Source organism: Balaenoptera borealis (genome assembly GCF_965194805.1).
Source record: "Balaenoptera borealis genome assembly, chromosome: 2".
In the NCBI taxonomy this organism is placed as follows: Eukaryota; Metazoa; Chordata; class Mammalia; order Artiodactyla; family Balaenopteridae; genus Balaenoptera; species Balaenoptera borealis.
Genome location: NC_138867.1, coordinates 72,663,219 through 72,675,477, shown reverse-complemented (window position 1 = coordinate 72,675,477; position 12,259 = coordinate 72,663,219). Strand labels below are relative to the sequence as shown.

The following is a 12,259-nucleotide window of genomic DNA, read 5'->3' as shown; positions in this document are numbered from 1 at the left end:
CAGTATTAATCCAACACTGATTAGTGAGTGGCCATTAAATATTACGCACTTTGAACTTACTTATTTCAACCCACATTCTAATAAGATAGTGTTATTTTCGCACATACACTGCAAGTATATTTGTATTAATAATATGAATATTATTTATATAGAAATATTTAGCTACAATTTATTTTAAAAACCTCCTATAAGAAATCAGACCTCTTTGGTTTGGGTCTTTGACCCAATGAACTAGTGTCCACTGGGAAAACAAACTGGTTTTAATCACTGACTTAAATTTTAAAGTTTTATGGCATTTTACTTTTAGTTCTCATCATATTCCAAAATAATTTAGAGAGACTTCATCCCAAATAATGAAAATTAATTCTCTCTCTACCTAGTAAATTAGAATATAGATATAATTATGTATCTCCTTGTTTTTAAATCTAGTGAGTATTGGAAGCATATAAATCTATACGTGATCTTGCCTTCTTGAAAAAATACAATTTTATATTGTTTGGTTTGGTTTAAAATTTTAGCTTATAAATGAAATATTTTAGAAATAATTTTTAAGTTCTCAGCTAAGTAAGAAACGATCATTTGGAAAATTACCTAGAGAGAGGAAACAAGGTAATGTGGTAGCTTTATTCTCTCCTTTCAAGAATCTTTTGTCTTAACTTGGCGTTCTTAGTGAGGAGAGCTAACATGAATACCACATATAAAAGGCTTATTAACGATCTTTGAGTCTGTTTTTTTCCTGTAGTGCATATTTATACCTATCATGACATCAACAGGAATCATACACATCCCAAGTGGGACTTTATTAAATAAACAAAAAAATGCAATATGCTATGGTTTCTGTTTTTCAAGAAGTGGCAAACAGTCTCCTAGACATAGCTGTAAAGTTGCTTGTGTGTCCAACACAGAACTACTTCTAGTAGTTCCCCCCTTCCCAGCAGGCCTCTGCTGAGCCCCGTTGCCATAGATGGCCATCAGACATTTGGAATGACATCAGGAGATAATCTGAGCAAGCTCTGCCCTAAAGAATTCAAGCTAGCAGGAGACCAAAGATATCAATGTCTTCTTGGCTGACAACAGCATAAAAAGGTCAACCAGGGTGAAAAAAGGATGGACGTGGAGTTTCCAGAGCCTTTTCAACAACCAAGCAGCTAACAAGTATAAGGAAGCATACCTCAGGAAAACAAATAAATAAATAAAGACAAAGGAAGCCCAAAAGTATCCTAGAGGCACCATTCCTGTGAAAGGGAAATAAGGCAACCTATAGCCACTGAGTCAGGAAATTTTAGGCTTAAAGAGATCTCTATCTCTTGAAGGTGAAACTCACAAACAGATCTCATCCAGAACTAATCCCCACCTCTCTTACAACCTACTTCTCCAACTTTTTCTACTGTGACAGCCCAGTATGGGTGAAGATGGAACTTAATGGTGGAGAAGTAGAAATCCTTTGCAGGAGAATAAGAATGGCTAACTTTTACTGCAGTTTACCACTTTCCTAGCTCTGTGCTTCACACTGAACAGCTCGTTGAATCCTCATAACAAAGTTTTGAGGGTAAGCACTTTATGTTCCACATTTTATCCATGAGGAAACTGAGGCAAAGGGAGGATCAGTAAGTTGTGCATAACCATATGGTTACCACGGGATAGAGCCAACTGGCTTTTGATCACATAGATTCTCCCTAGTCAGACTAGCCTTTCAGTAGTCAGCCATGGAGAGGTTGAGGTTTCTAGCACACTGCAAGCACTTGAAGAATTTAAAAGATTTTCTCTTAGGCTATCAGATTTCAGGGAGAATGGGAAGAATGCTTTCTACCATGAACCACATGCAAATGGTAAATTTGTAAGAGAAATAAGACATTAATTCAAATATGCATCAGCTCAGGAGAAATTCAAGCTTTAAAACACATTTTCTTGTTATTTTTAAAAATTATTTATCATTCATGAGTACTCTTATCTGAACACTTAGGGGTCCTTCACTAAGGGTTAACTTAAAAGCTAATTACCATAAATGGCCAGAATTAATACCAACATTTCACCCCGAAATAGCAATAAGAAATATAGGGGATAATCATGGCAAAACCAACCAACCAACCAAAGCATTGAAGTTAGAAAGTTTGTGCTTTGCCTCTAAATCTGTATGATGTCTGCTGTTGTCTTTCACGTCTCAAATAGTGTAATTTGTAATTAAGTTTTGTTCATGTTATAAACATTTCCAGTCAAATGCCACCCCAGTGATATCTGTATAAGACATAATCAATATATCTGATAACACCTTCATCGAATTTGAGGAAGATTATGCTTTGCTAACAATTCTCACCTTATGTAACACCTTTCCTCCCTGCCCTTAAGAGCGCTTTCAGCTGTTACTTTAAAAGGATAATTCCATTCCCTCAGAATTTTTTAAATAGAAGTACAATGTTATACCAATTAGTCTCTTTAAAACGGCATTATACAAATCCATGGCACTACCAATAATAAATTTTTAGTTTGGGAGATAGCATCATTCCCCATACACCTTATTCTTTATTAAATGGAATTTCTTCCTGGAAGAATACTTAGAAATATTTTTCTCTTGTAAAAGGGTACTGTTGTCTAAAATCTTCTGTCAGGTCACCTTTCTGTAGAGTTAATTTGCTTCACTAACTCCAGGCAACTGCCCTGGGCTGGCACAAAGTGTACTATACCCTGTCAGGTGACCTTATCTTCTTTTCAAATCGATGTCATGATTTGGGGGCACATCTCTTAACTTCCCTTCCTTGTAAAAAATTAGTTACTGCATAAAGTGTTCCCTAAGACCTCTTTCAGCAGGAAGATACTGAAATTCTGACTTTACAACTTTTCACACTAGTGCCAAGAAATACAAATGCCAAGAGTGTCCTAAAATTTACTGGTATCATAAAGCAGGTTCTTTCTTTCTTTTTTTAACCATATTCATTTAAAACTCTATAGCAGCACATGCCACCAGAACTCTATGTAACGATGGAAACGTTAAAATTGGGCAGTCAAATAAGGTAGCCCCTAGCCGCCTGTGGCTACTGAGCACCTGAAATGTGACTAGTGTATCTGAGGAACTGATTTTAAATTTTATTTAAGTTTATTTAACTCAAAGAACCACAATGCGGCCAGGGACTGCCATATTGGTAGCAGCTTATAGCTTCAAGAACATGACAAGATAAACATTCTACATCTTCGATTTATTCAGCCAGGTACAGCACTACGCCTTTGGAGCACTAATCTTCCCAGAGCTCCATAGACAGAAAAACAGCACAGGCATTTCCACTTCGTGATGGTAATTTGGCAAGAGATCCCCGTACTGTTCTCACGTGCAAACCAATAAAGAGAGATGGAAGAGGAAAGGAAATTTGGGGGATTTTTTGTGTTTTCTCCCTCGTATCCCATTTCTCCTTGTAGTTTGTGGCCTTTCTCTAGCCAAGATGCGTACATATCCACTGAGGGAGCTTCACTGCTAGAGCCAAAGGTTGGTTGCTGGTTTTTTAAAACAGTCCTATGGACCCCCCGAGAGCTTGGGCTAATAAATCCAGCTCGGGGACCCCCGTCCTTTCCTCCCGGTGTGCCAGGTGAGAAAGCAGGCTGGCTGGCGCTGGACCCGGGCGGCGGCCCGACCTGCGCGCACCACCCCCTCGCTCTCCCAGGCTTGCGAAGTGCTGCAGCGGAGCGCTCGGGTCGCCTGTGCCGCCGGCCGCCGACCGCGTGCCAGCGCTTTGTGCACGTGCGTGGGTGGGCTCACTCTGTGCGTGGCTCGGCGCTTGCGCCCAGAGCTGCGGGGTCGTCTTTCGCCAACCGAGGGTAAATATCCTCCAGGTCCCCCCACCAGACCAGTAGGGCACCTCCCCTGACGCCGCCACCGCCCGTTTCCAAAACCCACCCACCACCGTTGCGTCCTCCTCCGTTCCCGGGAGCCCGCCACGCGGCCTCCTTGCCAAGCCACCGGCCGTTTGCCTCCCCCGCCAACCCGCTCCCAAGCGGTGACTTCCCCGCTCTAGACGCCACCCGGTGCACGCCCCGCCGAGACAGCTCGGCCTCCCCTCCGCGCGCCCAGGCCCAGCAGGCCCCCAGAAGGGCCGGAGCCCGCTTCCTCCTCGCCTGGGGCGCTCGCACGTGGCGCACTCACCCCCTACCAGCTGCCTCCGAGCTCTAGACACGCTCCCGGGAGGGAGCCCCCGCTCAGCTCCGTCCGCGCGGGGAAAAGTGGGTGGGGGTAAGTGGAGACCGACACAGAAAGGAGGGTATAGGTGGTGAGAGCGGTGTTAGAGGGGAGGACCGGCAATAATTGGCTGGCTTTGCGGCTGCTGCGCTTCTGCTGAACGCCTAGCCAGCGAGGATTCACTTTCCACGCAAATCAACCTGAGGGACTGCTGCTGCCCGCAGTCAATAACTCAGCGGACTGAGCTGGTGAAACCAGAGGCGTCCCGGGTCTGGGTCTTTAAAAGGGGCTGTCCGGACTGAATCCCAGCCTTGTTCTTCCCAGACAAAGGAGTGGGCGCCAAAACGCAGGGCGGTATTTTTAACCCCCATCCCTACCCCGATCCCATGTAAAGATCTTTTAAAATTAAAGGGCACACACATAGAGGTATCTAGAAAAAACAGTTAAAGGGGGAAGTGTGAAAATCCTTTCTTTGAATTGAAGGGTTCTGTGATATTTCAAGAAATGGGTTAGAATCAATGTTCTGAAGAACATTTAACAATTTTGTAAATAAAAGGTAAAGTCTATTAAATTTAGCCATGCATATGGATACTTTTTAAAGAGCTACACATTCGCAAGAAAATTAGTGATCAAGCCTTATTTGGGCATACTGAGCTAGGAAAAGGAAGAAATGTATCATAATTTGTAGTGGCATTTTAAAAAGCTTTAACATAGCTTTCAGACATTATTTCATGAAGATTGCATTTCTGTAAGGTGAAAAGGCCCTGGGAGATGTGTATTATGATTCCTACTTAATAGACTGTAAAACCAAGCAGAGCTGGGAGAATGGTAATTCACCAGGTCACCTAGTACTGACTACCAAGTTGAGACTAACTCACTGTGGGCCTGAGTCTGAAAGACTAAACTCAGCTAACACCCCTAAAATAAAAGTGGCCAAAATTCTTCATTTCTCCTTGACTGTGAAGCAACTTAAAAATAAAAATAAACTTAAGAATGTCAACCCAAATATAGAGGCTTTATAAGTCTTAATGACTCTTGACTATGAAAAGTCTTCTTGCTAATGCAAATGGGAAAATGGTTATTGACCTTCATGGTCTGATATGTCTCAAGGTTGGGAGGACTAGACCATTCTGAAACCAAGGAAAAGTCCATTTGTGTGCTCAAAGTCATTGAAAGCTGGCTTCAAATGGAGACTAGAACACAAGAGCACTTGTCTGTGCTCAGAACAGTTAAACACTCCTTGGAAGAATCAGGTATTATTGGTAATAGAATTCATTAAGTGTACTGAATTGACATCATTAATCCCAAAGTATTAAAATTGGCTTTTAAGCATATAAAAAAGCCCTTTCAGCAACTTTAGTTGCAACTTCAGTATCCCAACTAGACAAATTTTGTTAGCCTGGAATATGATGGATTTGACTTTCTTCCGTACAATTCTTCATCAGATATTAAAATATACAAAAATAAAGGTAAATATAGGATCTTTAGATATGAGATAAAGGATATGATTAAACCTTGGCTTGGAATAACAAATCCATTTTATATTGCAGATTCTCAATCACAAGCAGTCCATATGGTGTATACTGTGCATGGACTGAGGCCGTACCTAAAGAATTTTTGAAATTTAACTATTTGGCACTATTTATATTGCAGGTTATAGGTATTATCACAATTAATGATCATTTTAATTATTTTATATTCAATACACATTCATTTGGTTTAAAATTGGAATTAACATTAATGTTAGTTCAGATTAGAAGTTTTAGAAATAAATTAATCTGAATGTATTTTGAGATCAACATTCTTTAAAAAAATTTTTTTAACTATTTACCTTGTACTTCTGCATTTTAAGGTGCCAAAGAAGAGTTGCAAACTGTGAAGTAACTTCTATGAAGAGATGAAGTGAAGAATGGAAGGCAAATGACTGTATGTGTATGTGGTAAGTGCTTCACGTTTGTTATCACCCATCACAAAGTTAATTCATAAAGGTAAAACTGCCAAACTCTTTGTCATTAGGTATTTATAATGTTAACATGTATAAGAGTGATAGAGTCTTGCATAACCATCAGGTGATTTATTATATAGCGATACTACACCACTTTGCTTAAAGCTCTCATGTCACCTTTCAGGGCATACCTTTGCAAGTCTGTTTTACAATTAATCCATTTCAGGGCAAGTTTTGTATGTCATCTCTACTATAACTATAAAAAGATACAACATTTTTTTATGCTCTTGGAATTTGTATCTTTCTACTTTTTATATCAGAACTTATATGTTCAGTTATCATGTTTGTGTTGAAAGTATTCTGGCTGAAGAACAGATACTATACAGTTGAATAATATTGAGGGGTAGATTAATCTATAGACTTGCTTCATTTTAGGGTGGGTTGCTGTGGCAACCGCCCCAGCTTACTTTAGAATAATTTTTTAAAGCTCACTTCAAGAGCTACACCCAGCGTGGGCCAAGCTTAAAAGCAGGCAGACCCAGAGCACAGGTAGACTGCTGATTTAATGTAGGGAAGTAGTAAGAAGTGGAGGGTGGAGTAAGATGATATGCAACCCTGCACAGAAATTAGAAATGAGCTTTCCCTGGAGTTAAATCCTGAGAGTCGTGCTCTCTGTAACTTCTGTGGCACTTTAGTTACATATATTGCTAAACGATTCTTTGGGGGGAAAAAACAAGTTAATATATATTTACATGTTTCATAAAGCACTTATGATACTTATTTAATGAAGGAAATATTTGGTGATTGGGAAGAAAAAAAGCTGGTTTAAATAGTACATCAGTCCCAGACATCATTTTCTCTTACAGGAAGTGTCACCTTTTATTTAACAGGATAGGCCACTAGCTTCCAATTGGCTTAAAGGGTATAAGAATTTTCTACTTTCCAATCATAGAACTGGGATAGATTGGAGAAATCATTTAACGCGTAAGCAAACTGAAGCCCAGAAAGGACACGCTCGTTAGTTAGGCACAAATCTTGAACCGGAGAATCCAGGCCTCCTAACACCTAGTACATGCTTCTCCTGACACCAGAAAATACTCTCATCCTAGCCAAGTACCATTTGGTGGCAAGGATCAGGATGATTTTGGTTTAAATAAAAAAAAAATTCAGAAGTATTTAAAGATGAACACAAAGCATGTCTTGGATTAACCACTTTGTGGATTACCAGTGAATAATTTTAAGTCTCAGGTGGCTTTCTTCTAATGTATATTTCTGCACACTTCTGTTCCACTTCAACTATAAAGGCTCATGGGAGGGAAACAAATGCTAATATTAACTTAGGTCACACATAATTAAGAAGCTAAATCTGCTGAGGGGAATATCTTATATTTTAAAAGGCCAACTGTGGTATAGTCCAGATCTAAATTATTTTCAAACTATCCACAATGTGGGGTTATACATACATTAGAATGCTTGTATTATCATTGGTAGTTATGGGTTTGTTATAATGTTTATTATTAAATAATTCTTAAAAATGTTAACAGGTAAAACAGTTTTCTTTTTGAAGGAAAATAAAACTAAAGGGTACTGTGGTGAAAGTCATGTATTGCCTATGTCTTATTTGCTCATGTAAAATAAGCTGTTACAATTCATTATGTTAATTTCAGACATTATGGCAATAAACAAATGTTCCTACAAACAATTTGCTTTGTCAGGACGTTTGTGAATCTCGAAAAATTAACTTCCACCCTATATAGACATATCTTAGTATTCAAAATGTCAATGCACCTTTAAATTTTTGCATTTTTTTTTGAAGTTGTACCTTAAATGAAAACCTGATACAGATTATCTCTGCCATATTATTAAAATGAATTCATGGTAGTAGCAAACTCACCAGATGAAAAGTAAACAGGCAAACAAATATATTGTAGATACTAATCTGCAAGAAATAGTAGTATTTCAGATAGTTTTTGCTTTGTGACAGTTTGCCATGCTCTCCTATAACAATGGCAAAAGATTCATCGATTCTGGGCTGATAGTCACAATGGTGATGAGCCAGAAGCCTGAAGATTATTCAGATCTAGTTGTACTTGCCTGTAAAATCAACCTTCCCCTTTCAAGTGAAGCCTTGGGGCAGACACCTAAATGTTAAGCCCACTCTTCTGAGAAAAGCTACTCGGATCAAATAGCCCCTATAATGAAGAAGGAGGCTTTTTGATTCACACTGCCCTCATGCATTAAAATAGTCTGGAGGCACAGTGCAGAATTTAACGGGAAATGGAACTAGTCATTGAGTTAAACACATAGTGCTGAGAGGAATTTTTTTAAAGTGAGGAAATATCTTTAATTAGCTAGATATTTCAGTATACTACTATTGTGTACTCTGGTACATTCAGTATTTTTATCTCCCCAATGTATTTTCTCTTCTTCTTTTCACAATATTAAAAATTTTTAACTTGGTTTAAACATTTTATATAGTCTATAGTTCTACTGGCATGTAATCTTATCTTTTCATGGTTTGTATACTAGTTGGTATATTTTATCTTTGGCTTTATTGGGCGTGGTGTCACTGGCTAGGGAGGGGAGGTGCTCAATCCCTAGTAGCCTTTCCTAAATCTTGAATATTAACCTTTTTTTTTTTTGATAAGGAAAAGTATTTACTGGGCTTAAACCTTAATATAAGTATCTTCCTTATCAGTCTCTATTGCTGCTTCCTGTGCAGCTGAAACTCTTCAGGATAAGTGAAGTCATCAGCTATCGGATAGGGAAGCCTAATGCATTTGGGAAGTTGGTTTAGTTTACATGTTAATGCCTTGGATAAAATCCAGTAAGGTGTGGAAGAGATACTGTGGGACAAGGGAGGGGGAAATCTCCGAGGAAGCTGCCGCCTCGGTAAATATTTCCAACCTGATTAGAAAGTTCATGGCCCCGAGATGAAGTGGAGAGTTCAAATACTGGTAATCCTTTTATTATTTTGTACATTACTAACACTTGAGAAGCGTTTCGGCTCCCTTTCTAGCCCTCCAGCCTCTCAGGGCCGAAACCCGCGTATTCTGGGCGTGAAGGAAAAGCGCGCTGGAATCGAGTGCTGCAGACATCCTGGACTGGGGCTTGTACGCGTGAGTAACGGAGGAGCGCTCGGACCGGTGGAAGAACGAAGTGGTTAACGCGTCTCCAAACGGGGGGGAAGTCACAAGAGCAACTATTAGGGTCGCGCTCCTATTGGTCAGAGGAAAGATCCCGACTTTAGAAGGACTTTCCTGCAGGCTGGCTCGCAGCGTCCCCGGGGAGCGAGCGCGCAGCAGCCGGAGACTCGGTTCTCCGAGCGTCCTCGGCGGCGCCGGCAGTGAGCAGGGAGCCGCCGCTCGCGGCGTTGTCTTCATTTCGAGCAATAAAGAATTGTCATTAGGTTTGCGTATGGCATGTGCCATTACCCCACCGTAAAACTAAAATTAGCAAAATGTCAGGAATGGAAAGATTGATTCACCAAGATGCAATTATCATTTAAAAGTGCTTGATTGAGGTACTGATGTTCAGTGATTTATTCTGCATACCATATACATAATTAAAGTAGTGTAGTGGAGTAATTTATCAATCTAGTTGAGACGGGAGGGGTGAGGAGGGAACTGCTGTTATGTTTGTTTTATTAAAATGCTCCGAGGTCTGGTCCCGCCCCCCTTTTGCAAGAGTGAAACTGATGATTTCTCCAGCTCTTGGGAGAGAGAGTCAACGGTTTGGGATTGTGAGGGAGAGAGAGGAAGAAGGCAGCGCGAGGCAAAGGCAAAGGCAAGGACAAAATAAAATAAAGGACAAGAAGGCAAGAGGCACTTCATGGGATGTGCTGCTTAGAACCCCAAGCCGCGTGCTCCGTTTTCTCTGCCACCCCCGCCTCCCCTCCCAACATCCTTCCACTCCCCCCGCCCCCCGCCTTTTTTACGCGATGTTTCAAAGGCTGAGAGCGGCTCGCCTTTTCCCATTCGTCTTCTGTCACTTCCTTCCTGGACGCAGTTTTCTGGACGAGTCTGGTTACTTTTAATCCTGCGGGCCGCTGAGAGCCACTTTCTCCTCCTCCTCCTCCTCCCCTTCCTCCCCCTCCTCTGCTCCTTGGAGCGGCCTCGGCGCGCGCGAATGCGCGGCCCCGAGCGCGCCTCCCCCGCGCGCGCTCCTTCCGCGCGCGCGCGCGCGCGCGCGCACACACACACACACACACATCGTCTCCAGCTCTCTGCTCGCTCTGCTCGCAGTCAGACACTTGAGCACACGCGTACACCCAGACATCTTCGGGCTGCTATTGGATTGACTTTGAAGGTTCTGTGTGGGTCGCCGTGACTGCATGTTTGAATCAGGTGGAGAAGCACTTCAAGGCTGGACGAAGTAAAGATTATTGTTGTTGTTGTGTTTTTTTGTTTTTGTTTTTGTTTTTTTCTGTCTCTCTCTTAAGAAAGGAAAATATCCCACGGACTAATCTGATCGGTTCTTCCTTCATGTAAGTACCTCTGACATTTCTCCAGGAAATAGAAATAGCCGGGGTATTGTCTCTGAAATCTGCATCAATATATTCCACTGCACTGGGTCTATCGCTGTGCCTCTTTGAAGGCTTGAAGTTGAGGCTTGTTGTGCGTTCTTTTCTTAGATTCCATGATTTCCTTGTGTGTTGCTGAAAGTAACTTTTTAGATAGTCCTATCTGTTTGCCATCAGTTATTGAAATCACTCCTGACTCGTTCTTGTCACATCAGTGTGTTTAAAGTTTCATGAAGTTAGTTCACATCATTAGCATGTTTGATATGGTGGAGCATGTGGAGCCTGGTGGACTTTAATATTTCACAGAATGTTCTGTGACCTTGAAGTACATGCCTTAAGATTTAGCCGTTAGTTCACTGTGGAAAGATGCTCCTATGAGTCCCACCAAAGACTGATTTGCTTTGGGTTATGCTTCTGAGCCACTAAATCTTGGGATTAGTTTGAGCTAAAGCATGGCTGTCTGTCAGAGTATACCTTTGTGCATCTCCTTCCATTACCAAAGTGCTGGCTTGATAGAGGGCTTCTTAACTGGTGTAGACAAAAAGTAATACACTGGCCATGGTAGTCTACACATTTCACAATTCTTGTTGGGATTTCAGTATGTGCATTGCTCTTTATGTCAAGTCAAATACATAGCTGTTTAAAAACAAATAAGGTTAAGTCACTTAAATTGCCTTCTGTTTGGACTTTGGATGAAAGTTACCAAACTCAGTGATAAAGTTTGGCACAAAGGAAGTATATGTAGACATGGCACATTGTTTATTGTGTTATTAAATATTATGCAAGTATTTAAATTTAATGTTAGTGTTATCTCCTTCCCAGAATATGGCTATTCATTCTTAAAGGAAATTGTATGTCTGAAACATGTCTGACTATTCTAGGTCCACTAGTTACCATTTTGGGAGAAAAGCCCTTTTTCTTCACATTTTCGGAATGTGTGTCTTTTGTGTAAAATTCCTTTATATGTAAATGCTGACAGTATAAAGCAGAATCAGGCTGTCTGCCAGTTCTTTAACGGTCCTCAGTAGAGAATTGCTTTGACACAAAGTGCATTTTACTATTGTGAATCTGATACTAACTCTAATAGTAACTGTCTTGTGAAATAGTTAGTGACTGCCTGTATTTTCTAAGTGCTATAAAAGGAACTCTAGCTACCTCATTATACCAGTCAAAAAGAGTGACCAGCCTCTTTTTCACTGGCACCTTGCAATAGAATTGCGGTTGCAGAGTAAAGATGTTTATGTAGAATATAATAACTCCAATCCCTAGAGACTTGGTAGGACATGGAAATGTGACCACCTGTGAACCCCATTTAACCTCTGTATGCATACTAATTTTAGCTTTAAAGAGATTGACAATCTCCAATTTGAAACTAAAACATCTTATTTAATTTTAAAAATAATATCAGTTTTGGCCAGTCTTTGAAAATGTTGAGTATGTACCAATATGGCACAAGGAGTTTGGGTTGAATATAAGGCAGTTAATAAACCATATTTTTGTCTTCCAGTGTATGCATGAAATTATTTATTAAGTTAAAGAGGTAGTTCTAAAGCAAGTAGATTCAGAACTTGACAGGTAAAAGATGTACATGTCTAATGTCCTATCTCAAGAGGGAAAAAAAATCTCTAAA

At 40.5% G+C, this 12,259-nt stretch overlaps 1 protein-coding gene and 1 long non-coding RNA gene across 16 annotated transcripts in view; one reads left to right on the top strand and one right to left on the bottom strand.

The window, feature by feature from the left end:
- Window positions 1–6,008, bottom strand: part of LOC309622530 — a 159,599-nt gene extending 153,591 nt beyond the window's left edge. For both annotated transcript variants that reach the window (XR_014240939.1, XR_014240940.1), the window contains exon 1: window positions 4,130–6,008. This is a non-coding gene — a long non-coding RNA (uncharacterized lncRNA). The remainder of the gene's footprint in view (window positions 1–4,129) is intronic.
- MEF2C (myocyte enhancer factor 2C) overlaps window positions 1–12,259 on the top strand; it is a 165,351-nt gene that overhangs the window by 10,528 nt on the left and 142,564 nt on the right. For 9 of the 14 annotated variants that reach the window (XM_082377766.1, XM_082377760.1, XM_082377753.1 and 6 more), the window contains one exon: window positions 6,015–6,101. The gene's annotated coding sequence lies outside the window, so the exon portion shown is untranslated. Of the gene's footprint in view, window positions 1–6,014; window positions 6,102–10,112; window positions 10,594–12,259 lie in introns of those variants that run through there. The other 5 variants (XM_082377765.1, XM_082377763.1, XM_082377767.1 and 2 more) reach the window with 2 other exon arrangements.